The sequence below is a fragment of the Ranitomeya variabilis genome, chromosome 6 (genome assembly GCF_051348905.1).
Source record: "Ranitomeya variabilis isolate aRanVar5 chromosome 6, aRanVar5.hap1, whole genome shotgun sequence".
Taxonomy (NCBI): Eukaryota; Metazoa; Chordata; class Amphibia; order Anura; family Dendrobatidae; genus Ranitomeya; species Ranitomeya variabilis.
In genome coordinates, this window is record NC_135237.1 from 31,924,560 (window position 1) to 31,940,969 (window position 16,410).

The window sequence follows — 16,410 nt, forward strand, 5'->3', positions numbered from 1 at the left end:
AAGCTATACAGTTGTGCTCAAAAAAAGTTTACATACCCCTTTGTGTAAGCTACAAATGCACAGGAAATTTGGTCAAAGTTGAAGGAAAAATAAATGCAGCACGTTATCAGCAAATACTGGAGGCAAATTTGCAATCATCGGCCCGGAAGCTGCGCATGGGATGTACTGTGGGATGTAGAGTGCACAGCTTTATCATCTGAGAAAATAAAGAACCTCATCCACAACTACCACAAAAGACTTCAAGCTGCCATTGATGTTAGAGGAGCAATACACGGTATTAATAAATGGGGTATGTGAACTTTTGATCAGGGTCATTTGGATATTTTGGGTTGTCATTATGATTTAAAAAGAGAAAACACAGTAGTTTGACAATAAATGGCTTCACCCAACCACTAACCATGAGTGGAGAAAATGTTTTGGTGTTATCATTCATATTCTCAGAAAAAAGGCCAAGAAAGCAAAAAGTCTGCCGGGGTATGTAAACTTTTGAGCACAACTGTAGTGCTAACCGAAGAAGCTGCAGTGGGAACCCTTATACCTGGAGCGCTCCCGATAATCAGGTGTCCAGCACCACAGCTGCATGTGTCACGGCTGTGTGACAGTCACAACACATGTATGGAGAGCCCAACAAACATGTGAAACATGGATCGTGTGAAGGAGGCCTAACATGGGACAAATATATATTATTTTGTTATTATTTTGTAAATCCACCTTTGGCTTTCACCACTGCCTGAATCCTTCTGGGCTTCTCTAGAGAACATTCAAGCATGTCTTGACCGAAATCTGATCCTAGGTCTCTTCTACACGTTCCCACAGTTGGTCCATACTGGTCGCCTCACTTGTTGCATTAAGCTTTTCCTTCAATTCTAGCCACAAGTATTCGATTAGGTTGAAATCTGGGGACTGTGGGGCCATTCCAGCACCTCTACTTCATTGTCATTGAACCATTTCTTTGCCAATCTTTATGTATGCTTCTGAGTCGCCCGCCTGGGCCGTGGGGTACTCAGCATCGGGTCCGGTCTTAAGGGGGATGTCATGGTGGCTGCAACCCGGTCTGTGGCCCTGGGCGCCCAATTAAAGGGGAAAGGTCTTTTAAGGGGAATTGTGAATAAAGTCTATTGTTCATGACACCACCTGTGGTGTTCAGTTAGTGGAGACCGACGCTGCCTTAAAGGGGTCCTCTGGGGGATGTTGTTGCAGCAATGATGGTAACGCTTCCCACAGGTGAAGCGGGGTCCCCAGGGCTTCCAAGGTGTGTGGCAAGGTGGTGAATGCCAATAAATAAGTGGAGGACACAAGTTTTAAAGTCTTTACCTGGTTTACTGAAGATGTAGTAGTCCTCAGTCCAGGTAACCAGGCACAGGTGTCCTATGGTCCGGCCGGCTTAGAGGCAATGGGAGAAGCTCCTTCTCATTTGATGTCCGTGAGCCTTTCCTATTTGCACTGTTGTATGATGTCCCTGCTGCTTGAAACTTACAGGCAAAGTCCTCTTTTCCCCTGTCCTGAAACAGGTACCTGCATGACGGGCAGCTTGAACTGTTTTATAGGGACTCTATCATGTCCCGGGCTCTTCAGGTGCTGATGCGTCTCAGGTGTGGTGCGGGCTAGTGACTTAAAGTTCTTAGTCCTCCGGTTCTGCCTAGTGTGCTAGAGTCCCACTATAGCAGTGTTCCCCAACTCCAGTCCTCAAGAGCCACCAACAGGTCGTGTTTTCAGAATTTCATTAGTATTACACAGGTGATGGAATTGTTGCCTGTCTAGATGATGGAATTATCACCTGGGCAATACTAAGGAAATCCTGAAAACATGACCCGTTGGTGGCTCTTGAGGACTGAACTTGGGGAACACTGCACTATAGCCTCGGGCTCCTGGTGCCGGTTGCTGCGCTCTGGCTCTGAGGGTGCCCGGTTACAGTTCCCCTCTGAGCCCTGTTTGTCTCGCCTCTGCTCCTTCCCTCTGTAGCTCCACCACATACAACCCCTCAGGTTATCTCTCTTTCCAGAGGCTGCAGCTCCCTCGTGGCTGCTCGGCCTGTCTGCTCTCTGTTCCAGACTTCCTTCTCCTTCAGTATCTCTATCAGACTGGCCTAACTCCTCCTCCAGGTCAGGATACATATATATCAGGGAGGCTCCCCTGAATCAGGGTCCTGAGCTCCCCCTCCTGGCCTGGATTTGGAATGTGTTGTGTGTGGGTGCCTTTCCTGGGAAAGAGAACTCCATTGCCTCCAAGCATGATATTACCCTCCCCGAAGGGAAGGCAACATCACTGTAACAACCGGTTACTTGGGGTGTTACACTTCATGTTGTTGTCCTGCTGGAACACAGTAGTTTGACAATAAACAGCTTCACCCAACCACTAACCATGAGTGGAGAAAAAGTTTTGGTGTTATCATTCATATTCTCTGAAAAAATGCCAAGAAAGCAAAAATTCTGCTGGGGTATGTAAACTTTTGAGCACAACTGTACCTCAGCATTGAGACCACCATGAATCCTGGTCACGTATCCAACGTCTTTAGCTGTGAAACAACCCCATATCATCAGGCTTCCTCCACCGATATTGACAGTTCATTCAATTTCTTGATCCGTTAGCCCCTCTATCCCTTGTTTCTTCCAGACCCATTTGCCCCTATCAGAGCCTCATCTATTGTCTTTCTTCTTATTGCTCCAAATCACCTTTTTGCAATCTTCTACTTTTTTGCAAACTCGAGCAGACGTTTCTTATGATGACATTGAACTTAAGGCTTCTTCACCTTTCTTCGGGCCACCATTTCAGACTTGGGTAACGTGTGTCGCACGGCGCTTGCATGGACGTCTGTGATCTCACTATCATGAAGCACACGAGCCTCCTCCACTGCCGTGATTGTCGCGCCAGAACTGATAGACCTTGTGATGAGACGACTTGGTGACTTGGATATTTTACCTGGTCGTCCACCTCTTGGCTTTTGAATGAATACAGTAGGTGGACTTTTTTTTTCGTATTCTTCCAGCTGTGATGACGCTCACATGATGCAGTTTGGCCATTTTCTTAGCTGAGAGACCGCTATCGATGAGCTGGATGATGCTGTTTCTCTTTTCTTGGGAAATCTTCATAACTGCTCCTCGTTTTCAACCAGCGACGTTTAGGAATCATCCTAATAACACACTGAGATATTAGGTTATGTGAGAACAGGTTGTACAGGGTGGGCCGTGTATATAGATACACCTAAATAAAATGGGAATGGCTGGTGATATCAACCTCCTGTTTGTGGCACATTAGTATAAACTAGAAACTTTTCAAGATGGGTGGTGACCATGGCGGCCATTTTGTAGTCAGCCATTTTGGACCAAACTTTATAAATGGCCCACCCAGGTGTATCCATATAAATGGCCCACCCTGTATTTTGTGGTATTCAGGAAGAAAAAGATTTTTCCACCACCAGAAGCAAAACAGTCACAATGCAGTGAAATGACAAAAATCTGCATAACTAATCATATGCTAAATAGGAGCAAGTCACATTTATGTATGAGATAGCCAAGATGGTTGTCTATAAAGTGATGGTGGTCTTACGATCAAAGCAGAAGTGGATGGTGAGATATGGATGACGAAAGTCAGAAGCTCAAAGCATTGTTACCCCAGTGCGTAATAGGCAGACCGTGTAATATATTTACTATGCTATGGAAACTGTTTATATAGAATGATGCTAAAAATGGCCTAAATGTTTGAGGAGGGTGTACAGGTTCGGATGCCGCATTCAGCTTAGATACAAGTCTACAGATAACCACACAAGCTGATGTCACAATATATTCTGGTGCCAAATGTAAAAGAAATCTCTTACACTTTATATACAGGGAGACAACTTGTATGAGGGATTGGCAGTAGCCTGTAGGGGGCAGTGTTTCTCTTCCCAATCTACATTTTAGTCAATCTTTCATTAAAACAAGAAATCTGTACATTAAAAAATGTAGAATACAGGGAGGCATTGTGGAGAATATCTTGGATATTTTAGGCAGAGCAGAAAAATAAAGGCATTTTATTTTTTCTTTATGGGTGTTTATTATATGAGTTAAATAATTATTTATTTTGAAAACTGGACTTTTGTGGTCCCGGCAGAACTAAATATGCTTTTTATTTTTATGTTTATTCTTATTTATTTTTACTAGGATGAGAGGAAGATTTTTAATTTTTTTTCTACATTTTTATTGTACATAATGTTAGGTTTTTTTTTTAACCTGCAGAACGGTCATGATCTGACTCATCCTATCATGCCGACAACTGCGCGGCTGATATGTGGTTGCTCAGTTCTCTTTAGCTCCTTCCTCTGATTTCAGTGGTCTCTACACCACAAGAACAGATGGATGAGCAAGATTAGAATGAGGCTACTGGGCAAGGACCTCCATCTAAACTGGAAGTCAATGCTAAATTGATAATAATTCTCTTTTGTTTTGTTTTTCAGTATAAAGTTAAAGCCAAAGGGCACCTCAGAAATTGAAAAAATGATTTTCAGACCCCCTGAAAGGCAGTTTGTAGCGTGATCAAAGTTTTAAATTGTTTTTATTATGGGAGTGTCTCTCCCAGTAATGTAGGCTGGATGTGAGGTCTGTGTGTCTCTCCCAGTAATGTAGGCTGGATGTGAGGCCTGTGTGTCTCTCCTAGTTATATACTGTAGGCTGGATGTGAGGTCTGTGTGTCTCTCCTAGTAATATAGGCTGGATGTGAGGTCTGTGTGTCTCTCCAAGTAATGCAGACTGGATGTGAGCTCTGTGTGTCTCTCCCAGTAATGTAGGCTGGATGTGAGGTCTGTGTGTCTCTCCTAGTAATATAGGCTGGATGTGAGGTCTGTGTGTCTCTCCAAGTAATGCAGACTGGATGTGAGCTCTGTGTGTCTCTCCCAGTAATGTAGGCTGGATGTGAGGCCTGTGTGTGTCTCCTAGTTATATACTGTAGGCTGGATGTGAGGTCTGTGTGTCTCTCCTAGTAATATAGGCTGGATGTGAGGCCTGTGTGTCTCTCCAAGTAATGCAGACTGGATGTGAGCTCTGTGTGTCTCTCCCAGTAATGTAGGCTGGATGTGAGGTCTGTGTGTCTCTCCTAGTAATATAGGCTGGATGTGAGGTCTGTGTGTCTCTCCAAGTAATGCAGACTGGATGTGAGCTCTGTGTGTCTCTCCCAGTAATGTAGGCTGGATGTGAGGCCTGTGTGTGTCTCCTAGTTATATACTGTAGGCTGGATGTGAGGTCTGTGTGTCTCTCCTAGTAATATAGGCTGGATGTGAGGCCTGTGTGTCTCTCCAAGTAATGCAGACTGGATGTGAGCTCTGTGTGTCTCTCCCAGTAATGTAGGCTGGATGTGAGGTCTGTGTGTCTCTCCTAGTAATATAGGCTGGATGTGAGGCCTGTGTGTCTCTCCAAGTAATGCAGACTGGATGTGAGCTCTGTGTGTCTCTCCCAGTAATGTAGGCTGGATGTGAGGTCTGTGTGTCTCTCCTAGTAATATAGGCTGGATGTGAGGCCTGTGTGTCTCTCCTAGTAATATAGGCTGGATGTGAGGTCTGTGTGTCTCTCCCAGTAATATAGGCTGGATGTGAGGTCTGTAGGTCTCTCCCAGTAATGTAGGCTGGATGTGAGGCCTGTGTGTCTCTCCTAGTTATATACTGTAGGCTGGATGTGAGGTCTGTGTGTCTCTCCCATTAATATAGGCTGGATGTCAGTTCGGTGTGTGTCTTCAGGGTGTTGCTGTCTTTATTAGCTCTTCTATCCACATAACTTCTACACTGCACTCATTTCCCCTTCACTGCTTCCCTCCTTATCTGTAGCTTGTTTTCTCTGCTATCCCTGAAACTGTAGCTACTTTCTCCCCTCAGCACACTGTGAATATCTGTGTACAATCTCCTCCCCATTCTCCTGCTATCTCTAAACTTAGAGAGGGGAGGGGAAGAGCGGAGACAGCCTAAAGGTACCTTCACACGAAGCGACGCTGCAGCGATAGCGACAACGATGCCGATCGCTGCAGCGTCGCTGTTTGGTCGCTGGAGAGCTGTCACACAGACCGCTCTCCAGCAACCAACGATGCCGAGGTCCCCGGGTAACCAGGGTAAACATCGGGTTGATAAGCGCAGGGCCGCGCTTAGTAACCCGATGTTTACCCTGGTTACCAGCGTAAAATGTAAAAAAAACAAATAGTACATACTTACATGCGTCCCCCGGCGTCCGCTTCCTGCACTGTGTGAGCGCCGGCAGTAGCAGGGCACAGCGGTGACGTCACCGCTGTGCTGTGCTTTCACTTTCACTTTGCGGCGCTCAGTCAGTGTGGGAAGCGGACGCCGGGGGACGCATGTAAGTATGTACTGTTTGTTTTTTTTACATTTTACGCTGTTAACCAGGGTAAACATCGGGTTACTAAGCGCGGCCCTGCGCTTAGTAACCCGATGTTTACCCTGGTTACCAGTGTAAAATATCGCTGGTATCGTTGCTTTTGCTGTCAAACACAACGATACACGGCGATCGGACGATCAAATAAAGTTCTGAACTTTATTCAGCGACCAGCGACATCACAGCAGGATCCTGATCGCTGCTGCGTGTCAAACGAAACGATATCGCTAGCCAGGACGCTGCAACGTCACGGATCGCTAGCGATATCGTTACAAAGTCGTTTCGTGTGAAGGTACCTTAAAGAACCAGGAGCAGGAGCTACAATGCATTTGAAACATTTTTGGAAATCATTCAGCTAGATAAACAGCTTAAGAACATTCTGGAGCAGCAAAACAAAGTTGTCGTTTTTTTTAAAAGAAGACTATTCAGAAAATGATTTATCTTTGTGGAGCGCCCCCACACCGCCGCAGGGCCGAGGGGTACCCGGAGCCGGGCCTCGGGGATCTCAGTCCTGGGGTTGTCACGGTGGCTAGACCCGGTCCGTGGCCCTGTCTGTCAGTGGGGGACGTCCGTTGCAAATAGGTACTGTTAACGGTGGTATAGCGGTGCAGTTGTGGGGTGCAGGTCGCGGTAAATAACGAGGACACCAGGTTGCAGTCTCTTTACCTCTTTACTGGAGATCTCTCGGTCCTCAGTCCAGAATCCGGTCCACCAGGCTGCGCAAGTCCGGCCGGTCCAATGGCACTTCCAGAGTTCTCCTCACAAGTGGAAATCAGTGCCTTCCTTCTTAGCGCTTTGTGTTGTAGTCCTCCCCTGCTGTGCTTACGGAAAGTACCCTACAACTGTTGTGTCTGTTTCTTAAGTTCCCTCACAACTCGATTAACTGATCTTCTGCTAATCTTCCGTCCCTTCCTGATGTTACAGTAAGAACGGCACCCGTTTGTCAGGTAGGCCTGGAGTTCTTCCGGGACCCTAGAGACGCCCCTCTCCCGCAATTGCCCCCCAAGACTTCATAGGTGATATGTGGTAGACAGCCCGCCTGAGACCGACTGTCCTGCCGCTGTTTGGAGTATGGCTTAAAGCTGTATCTTATTCCACTCCCTCGGCGTTCCGGCCACCGGTAATGCGCCTCAGCAAGGTGCTGCCTCTTTCAACAAAACCCCTGCTGGTATTCTCCTTCTGCTTGATTTCGTTTCTCACTCAGCACAATCTATCTCGCTTCTAATCCTTTCTTAGGGCACCGCCGCTATTCTGAGCAGGCACGGTCCCGTTACGTTCTTTTCAATGCCAAGCCTCTGCCAGGATCCCACCCCCGGCAGAGACCCCACTGCCTCTTCCTCCACAACACCCTCTCTCACTAGGTGTTGCTTCGTTCGATCCAGTCAGCTTTCTCTACTAACTTCCTGCCTGACCCCCAGTTTACCCACTATGGTGGGGAGTGGCCTAATGAATAGCACCCTTAGCTCCCCCCGGAGGCCCGGCTGTGAAACATATTGGTGTCTGTGATACCTGATTGGAGGAACTCCTTCAGTGCCATCGAACGCACCATGGCTCCCCTTAGTGGCGGAGCCACAGTACTGCAACGACCAGGACTCTGGGGCGCTGCACTTGCATTTAAAAAGCAAATTAACAATTAAAAATTCTTTCTGTACAATGGTGTACATAAGTACAAAATTAATCAATTATGCTGCTAAATTAGAGATTGCTGGAGCCAGAGATACAACTGTGCAGAATCTGATCTATGAAAGCTGCCTCTCCAACAACTAGGGGGCTCCTTGCAGTTTGCGAAGTGCTGCCCTAGACCATGAAATGAGCCCTACCATGGACAATTACACAATTACATGATCAACTTTAATTCCAAAATCCCTACACAACTTAGGTTATTAATTCAAACCAATAAACCACATGCAGTATTGTATATGTCCTCAGACCGCCAAAATTGTGTAGTATTTTCCCTAGCAGAGCGATTTCCCTGGGTACTAGGTGCCAATTAATATGTTGACTGATTTGCAGCTGTCACGAAATCTCGGGTATATGGTGCTCTACAATTCTAGCGAATAGCTGAATGTTCATCAGAATAAAGAAAAGTATGCGGCACTCACCCTTTTTTGCTGTGCAATTGTGCTCTTTATTGGATTAAAACTGTTGCATATTCATATATCCATGTGGACCTCGGGTGTACAGGAGGGTGCGGTATTGGAGAGACAACGACGGCCGTTTCGCACGGTGAGCACTTCGACGGGTCCAGCTTGTATCCACATTGGGAAAAGGACCCTCCAGTCAGGACCTCCCTGGGCTGATAAGTTACAAGAACACTCGTTAACCCTTTGATTCCGCTTAACTGTTTACTGTTTTACTTGACTCTATTAACCCCGTTTACTCCCTGCGAGGAGAATTTTACCCCTGTTAATAAATCCCCTTCAACAGTTGGTCTGTCTGTTCCGTGGTGACATACGCAACCCTGCACTCTATTACACTTGGCGTAGTCGGCAGGATGTCACACGGTAGCACGGAAGGGGCAGACCAAGCAGTTGAGGGAGGCCCCAGGTCTAGCATTTCCCTGGGAGCCATGTTAGCTAACCTGCCAAAATTTTCAGGGAGTAATGTTGCAGCGCCCCAGAGTCCTGGTCGTTGCAGTACTGTGGCTCCGCCACTATGGGGAGCCATGGTGCGTCCGATGGCACTGAAGGAGTTCATCTGATCAGGTATCACAGACACCAATATGTTTCACAGCAGGGCCTCCGGGGGGAGCTAAGGGTTCTATTCATTAGGCCACTCCCCACCATAGTGGGTAAACTGGGGGTCAGGCAGGAAGTTAGATCAGAAAGCTGACTGGATTGGACGAAGCAACACTCAGTGGCAGAGGGTGTTGTGGAGGAAGAGACAGTAGGGTCTCTGCCAGGGGTGGGATCCTGGCAGAGGCTTGGCATTGGAAAGAACGTAACGGGACCGTGCCTGCTCAGAATAGCGGCGGTGCCCTAAGAAAGGACTAGAAGCGAGATAGATTGTGCTGAGTGAGAAACGAGATCAAGCAATAGGAGAATACCAGTAGGGGTCGTGCTGTAAGACCGGAGCAACACCCTACTGAGGCGCATTACCGGTGGCCGGAACGCCGAGGGAGTATTATAACATTCAGCTTCAAGCAATACTCTAAACAGCGGCAGGACAGTCAGTTTAAGGCGGGCTGTCTAACACATATCACCTATGAAGTCTTGGGAGGCAATTGCGGGAGAGGGGCGTCTCTAGGGTCCCGGAAGAACTCCAGGCCTATCCGACAAACGGGTGCCGTTCCAACTGTAACATCAGGAAGGGACGGAAGATTAGAAGAACATCATTTAATCGAGTTGTGAGGGAACTTAAGAAACAGACACAACAGTTGTGGGGTACTTTCCGTAAGCACAGCAGGGGAGGACTACAACACATAGCGCTAAGAAGGAAGGCACCGATTTCCACCTGTGAAGTGAACTCTGGAGGTGCCATTGGACCGGCCGGACTTGCGCAGCCTGGTGAGCCGTATTCTGGACTGAGGACTCAGAGATCTCCAGTAAAGAGGTAAAGAGACTGCAACCTGGTGTCCTCGTTATTTACCGCGACCTGCACCCCACAACTGCACCGTTACAACACCACTTATTGCACCGGACGTCCCCCACTGACAGACAGGGCCACGGACCGGGTCTAGCCACCGTGACAACCCCAGGACTGAGACCTAGAGGCCCGGCTCCGGGTACCCCTCGGCCCTGCGGCGGTGTGGGGGCGCTCCAATGTCATGTTGTGGGGTTGGACGGAGCGCATCCGAGGGATGATGCGGATGCATCCTATGACACCGGCTCTGCAGGCGGAAATAGCTGTGATGGCCCTAGAGGGGGATGCACGGGACTCTGTTATGCTCAGACCCCCCCAGGCGAGAGATACCCTGGACAAAGTATTACGTATACTTGAGGAGATGCATGGGGACCCCACTGACGTAAGGGAGCTGTGTATGCGACTGTTCCGCCGGGTACAAAGAGAGGGGGAGACCGTGACGCAATATATGAACGCACTGCAGGAGCTTCAGACTGCCATTATACGGAAGGACGGCATAGGTGTGGGGCCAATTGACGTTGTACTGCGAGACCAACTGGTGACAGGCTTGCGAGATGTATTGATGAAACAGGCCCTGCAAGAGCGCATGCATGTAAAGCTAGATATGACTTTCTCTGAGGTCGGGAGTGAGGCACGCACACGCGAGCAAGAGCAAGGGGTGGTAGTGCCAGTGGGAAAGGTATGGAGCAGGGAGGTAACAGCCCCTCAATGGGTAGAAGACTTGAAGAAGGAGGTGGCTGAATATAAGAAGATCCCTGTTGCAGAGTACAGCCCTCCGGTGCGAGAAAGAGAGACCGCCCTCCAAAGTGAGACTAGTGCCGCTCGGCGAAGAAGACTGCCTAGATGCTACAACTGCGGAGCACCCAGTCAAAATGAAGAGGAGGCGATGTGGACCCGAGATTCCCAGCTGAAGATAAGAAGAATCTGGGAGGAGATTGAGAGTCTGGGGAAAGCCCTTACTGCCGTTCTGGGGACCAGCGGCATATCCCGAGGTAACATGCGGGAGCCGCCAGAAAGAGTTAGAGGAGAGGTGCGCAGCATGAAGGCGGTTTCGGTGGTGGCCCCAGAGTGTAACTCCGTATCCTGGGGTGAAGAGCAACCGCAGATGAAAGATGTCCCCTGCCGAGGTCGACGATCCAGACTGAAGCGCCCTCCAGACAGACGCAGACGTGAGTGCTGGACGTGCAGAAAGGTGGGACACATTTCCAGAAATTGCCCTACCCGAGAAGAGCGGTGGCAGAGATCCGCTCACCCCTCTGAGGGTCCTGCTAACTGGAAGGAACGTCGCCCCTGGAGGGAATGGTACGGCAGGAAGAGCAGAGTTCCACCTAGGACAAGACAGTACCACAATGTCGGACGCCAAGGAGAGGTGGAGAAGGTGTCAAGCATCTCTGGTGAAATGACTGTGCTGTCCCAACGTGTAAAGGCGAACCTGGTGGATCTACGGCCTGGGTCTGAAGGTTTTGTTGGTGAGACTCAGTCCGGAGGAAAGAAAGTGACGTTCACTCGAGAAGACCACCAAAGTGCTTTACTACCCTGTCCAGCACGAGTTCCTGAAGAAGGAGAGAAAGTGCCAAGTGTTCCTGCGACACTCGTTTTCAGCATCCGAGCCGATGAGAAGGAGGAACCACTGATGTCGTCCCCTGAGGTGAAGAATGTGCTGGCTGTCAGCTCACCAGTTCCTGATCGGACAGAGGAAATGGAGCAGCTGTGTGAGACAGGGCGTGTGGCTGAGAAGCCCTGGGAAATGATGCCTGCAGAGTCCGGCACAGATGACAAAGAGGCCGGCCTGCATGGTCTTAATTCATCTGACTCAAGCTTTGACGAGAATGCTCCTGTCAAAGAGACGGGGAGCCATGGAGAAGAGTTGCTTGTACTAAGCCCCCAAACTGAGGAGCCCGAACAAGAAGTCCCTAAAGTTTCCGATAACGACAAGGAGGAAGAAAAATCATCTACGCAGACATCTGCTAGCGGCAAAGCTAAGAAGAAGAAGAAGAAGAAAAAGAAGAAGACAGCAGTAGTTGATGAAGCAGAGAAAGCATATCTCAACCTGACTGATGAGCAGCTCCTAGACCATTTAGTCTGGGAGTATGTACAAGAAGAAAGTCAGAAGAAGATGCGAGAATCACAGGTATCTGACTCCCCTCCAAAGAACAAAGAGAAGCACGAAGAGTCCTCGCCCGTGGAATGGCGAGCTTTAAGAGAGGGGGAATGTAAGGAGGTTGCTTTCCCTGCTCCTTGCCTGGAACCACTTAGTCAGACAGCTGGGTTGCTGGGGGGAAGACTTTCTGCCCTGGACAGAGGGGACCAGGGGACTGCTGGGAAGAGAGAGGTGTGGTCAGAAAAGAGCGGGAGAGCAGAGAGAAAGCAGCTCGCAAAAGAGAGGGCAGGCTGCAGCGCCGCGCTCCCCTAAAAGTAATGCTCCCCGTGAGGGCACTGAGGCTGAGATACCCACCAGAGTGAAGGCTGGATGTGGGGGTGTAGATTTGGAAGCCTCCAGAATCAGAGACAGTGACTGTGCAGCCCTGGTGACCGCAGTGACAAGCAAAGAATCCCTGGTGACCGCAGTGACAAGCAAAGAATCCCTGAGTGTGATAAGTAACTACCCAGAGTGTGTGTGACAGCGTTAATACAGGGAGACTGTCAGCCTGGTGCATAGAGGCTCTTGCAGCAGCGAGGGAGACTGTGCTATTTCCTGGTTTCAGTTTCACTTTGCGAAGAACAGATTGCAGAGAGACTTAACCCCGGACTTTCCAGGAGACACAGAAGAGACTTCAGGATCTCAAGCCCTGCTGGTGACTGTATCCACATTGGGAAAAGGACCCTCCAGTCAGGACCTCCCTGGGCTGATAAGTTACAAGAACACTCGTTAACCCTTTGATTCCGCTTAACTGTTTACTGTTTTACTTGACTCTATTAACCCCGTTTACTCCCTGCGAGGAGAATTTTACCCCTGTTAATAAATCCCCTTCAACAGTTGGTCTGTCTGTTCCGTGGTGACATACGCAACCCTGCACTCTATTACAAGCTCACCGCGCGAAACGGCCGTCGTCCTCTCTCCAATACCGCACCCTCCTGTACACCCGAGGTCCACATGGATATATGAATATGCAACAGCTTTAATCCAATAAAGAGCACGATTGCACAGCAAAAAAGGGTGAGTGCCGCATACTTTTCTTTATTCTGATGACACAAACTGTATATATGTATTTATATTACATAGATAGCTAGAAGAAAATCCAGCAATTCATCTGCAGTACACTGAAAAATCACTGCAGGAGCCGACAGGATAGAAGAGATGGATTACATACAGTAAATACACATAGACTAGATAGATATATATTATTATTATTATTATTATTCATTTTTATAGCGCCATTTATTCCATGGCGCTTTACATGTGAAATACGGGGCAAATATAGACAAATACATTAAACATGAGCAAAATCAAGGCACACGGGTACATAAGGAGGGAGGACACTGCCCGCGAGGGCTCACAATCTACAGGGGATGGGTGAGGATACACTAGGAGAGGGTAGAGCTGGTTGTGCGGCGGTTACAGTATACAGTATATGTCAGTGACATATACAATTAGTGCAGTGTGTGCAGCTTACTGTACATGTATTTCATTATTAGATCATTTTTCTGAAAAAAATGGCGTTTTCTCCCATGTAATTTTCTTAACCAGCAGAGTGAAAGCCAATGGCTGGGGGAAGATCTTTATAGCCTGAGAAGGGGGTAATACCCATGGAGCTTCCCAGGCTATCAATATCACCTCACAACTGTATACTTAGCCTTTACTGTCTATTAAAATGGGGGACCCCACAAAAAATGATGTAGGGTCCCACTATAATAATAACCAGCAAAGGCTTGGCAGACAGCTGTGGGCTGATATTAATAGCCTAGGAAGGGGCCATGGATACTGGCCCCCCCAGGCTACAAACATCAGCTCTCAGCTGCCCCAGAAAAGGAGATTCTCTAAGGCTACTTTCACACATCAGGTTTTCGCTGTCAGGCTCAATCCGTCTAAATTTACAAAAAACGGATCCGGCGAATGTTGCCAGTTTTTTCCCCATAGACTTGTATTAGTGCCAGATTGCGCCGGATGACATTGCGTTTCGTCCGGTTTTTGCTGGATCCGGCAAATCTACCATTTCCGGTTTCTGGAAAAAACGTCCATAGCAACGTTTTTTGTCTCCGGCGCTTCCGGCTGTTTGCTAGAATGGAAGCCTATGGGAGCCAGAAGGTGCCGGATCTGGAAAATGACGGATTCCGGTGCCGGATTCCGTTTTTTCAAACTGAGCGTGCTCCAATTTTTTTTTTTATCCAATTTTCTGGATATGCTAGTCGGATCCGTCGAAAAAATGGATTCATCGCATCAGTTTTTCACAATCTGTGCCAAATCCGTTTTTTCCCAACATTCGCCGGATTGTGCCTGATGCAAAAAACCTGATGTGTGAAAGTAGCCTAAGATGCGCCAATTCTGGCGCTTAGCCTCGCTCTTCCCACTTGCCCTGTAGCAGTGGCAAGTGGGTGATAGTTGGGGGAGTTGATGTCACCTTTGTTTTGTGACATCAAGCCCACAGGTTAGTAATGTTGAGGCATCTATAACTCCTATAGACTCCTTTAATAAATCTTAATTAAGCCATATGACATCGCCCATTCTATCAACGCCATTGTCTCCTGCAAAAGAGTTAAAATAACAAAGAACAATATTCCTCACCTTTTCGCAGAGATGATAATCCATTTGGAACGCACGCATTTGTTTTTCCCGCAAATGAGCATGAGCCCTTAAGAGTCTGAAATCCACCGCTGATCTGTCCATGCACCATGCTTTACACTGCAGCTCAGTTTATAGTCAATTAATCTTATCATCTGATATACAAGGACACCATGGAACACCAATTACAATATATGGAATACATTATCTATATACCTATTGTCTTTTGTTTTTTGCTGGGAGTTGTAGTTGCCAAAATTATAACAAGCCCCGAGCTTTGCACCACTATATGACATATTCCTATCTGTGATCAAATAACATGGCACGGATATTAAAATTCACGAGATCTGATTACAGTTCCTTCAACGCTCTATATTCATGGCTTTACGTTAGGTAAAAGCCTACTACAACATTTCTCATTTCCTTTGTAAGTCATCCACGCTCATATTTCCAATTAACAAATCCGCTCACCTAAACATTACATGTATACATTTATATACATTAACTATTCATATACTCAGTACATAAATAGAGCTGTCCTGCACACGCATTCCCTCCCTCCACCACTTGGTGGCACTGTTCCCTTTCTGTGCACCCGCGAACTAAATCACCCGCGATCAGATTTATTTTTTCTATACACAATTAAATACTTATATAATTCTAAGAAAAATATGGTGCTATGTGCACTCTGTCAGTATAAAAGGGAGTTATACTCATTTCTTGTATTTGAAGAATATATTTTTCCATGAACAGATATCAGTGGGTTTTAAGGCTTTAAATGCTGCCCACATGAGAGATAGAGAAATAAAGCGTTACATTGGCACCGTGCCGCCATGTGCAGAATTGACGTGCCGCTTCGTACCGTATTCTGTCACTCTTTAATATCTTGCCATGAAGTGTAAAGTGGGTTTGACAGTCAGCAGAAAAGATGATATGTGCGTTGTGGCAATAGAGAACATCATTTCTCATCTAAAGGGCACTCGCAAGGTCTTGCAGAGGATACGAGCGACCTCCTGGCATCTTCTCCTGCCTAAATGTGCCAGAGAGTCAGGAATTAATGGAAAAGTGGCCTAATTATAACAAGACAGAAAGCAGATTACTGCAATAGACTCCAGGCCACGTTGTAGGAGTGTATAGTGAGGTATATACCTGTAGGTGGGCTCATAGCATGGATGGGGGTACTTGGGCTGACATTGGCTTGGCAATCACACCATTAAAAAGCACCTCTATAAGGGACAATGGATTCCTGAACCCTTTCCCATGTCTCTTAGTACATCCCTAAAATTACCCCTCTAGCGTATGTACAGAAATTAGAAAATTTTGTAATAAATTATGATAAAATTGGAAAACCCCTTTAAAGGGAATCTGTCTTTCACCTAAACCGTCTTTATTGGCATGTAGGTCTTAGGGAGCTGAATAAAAGGATACCTTAATATCTGTGATCCGATGTTTTATTCCCAAGAAATCTACATTTTTCTTAATATGTAAATAAGGCATTCAGATCTATGGGCCGGACATAGATCTCCTCGAGAATCTGCTTCCAGAGATTATTGTAAACCAGTTACCAGTGTGAGACATGTAGATCAGGAGAACAGACTGTCAGTCATTACATATCTCACACTGGTAACTCTCCTTTAATTCACAATAAGCTCTAGAGGCTGATCCTCGAGGTGATCTATTGGGCCGGACATAAATCTCCCCGAGAATCTGCATCCAGAGATTATTGTAAACCAGTTACTAGTGTGAGACATGTAGATCAGG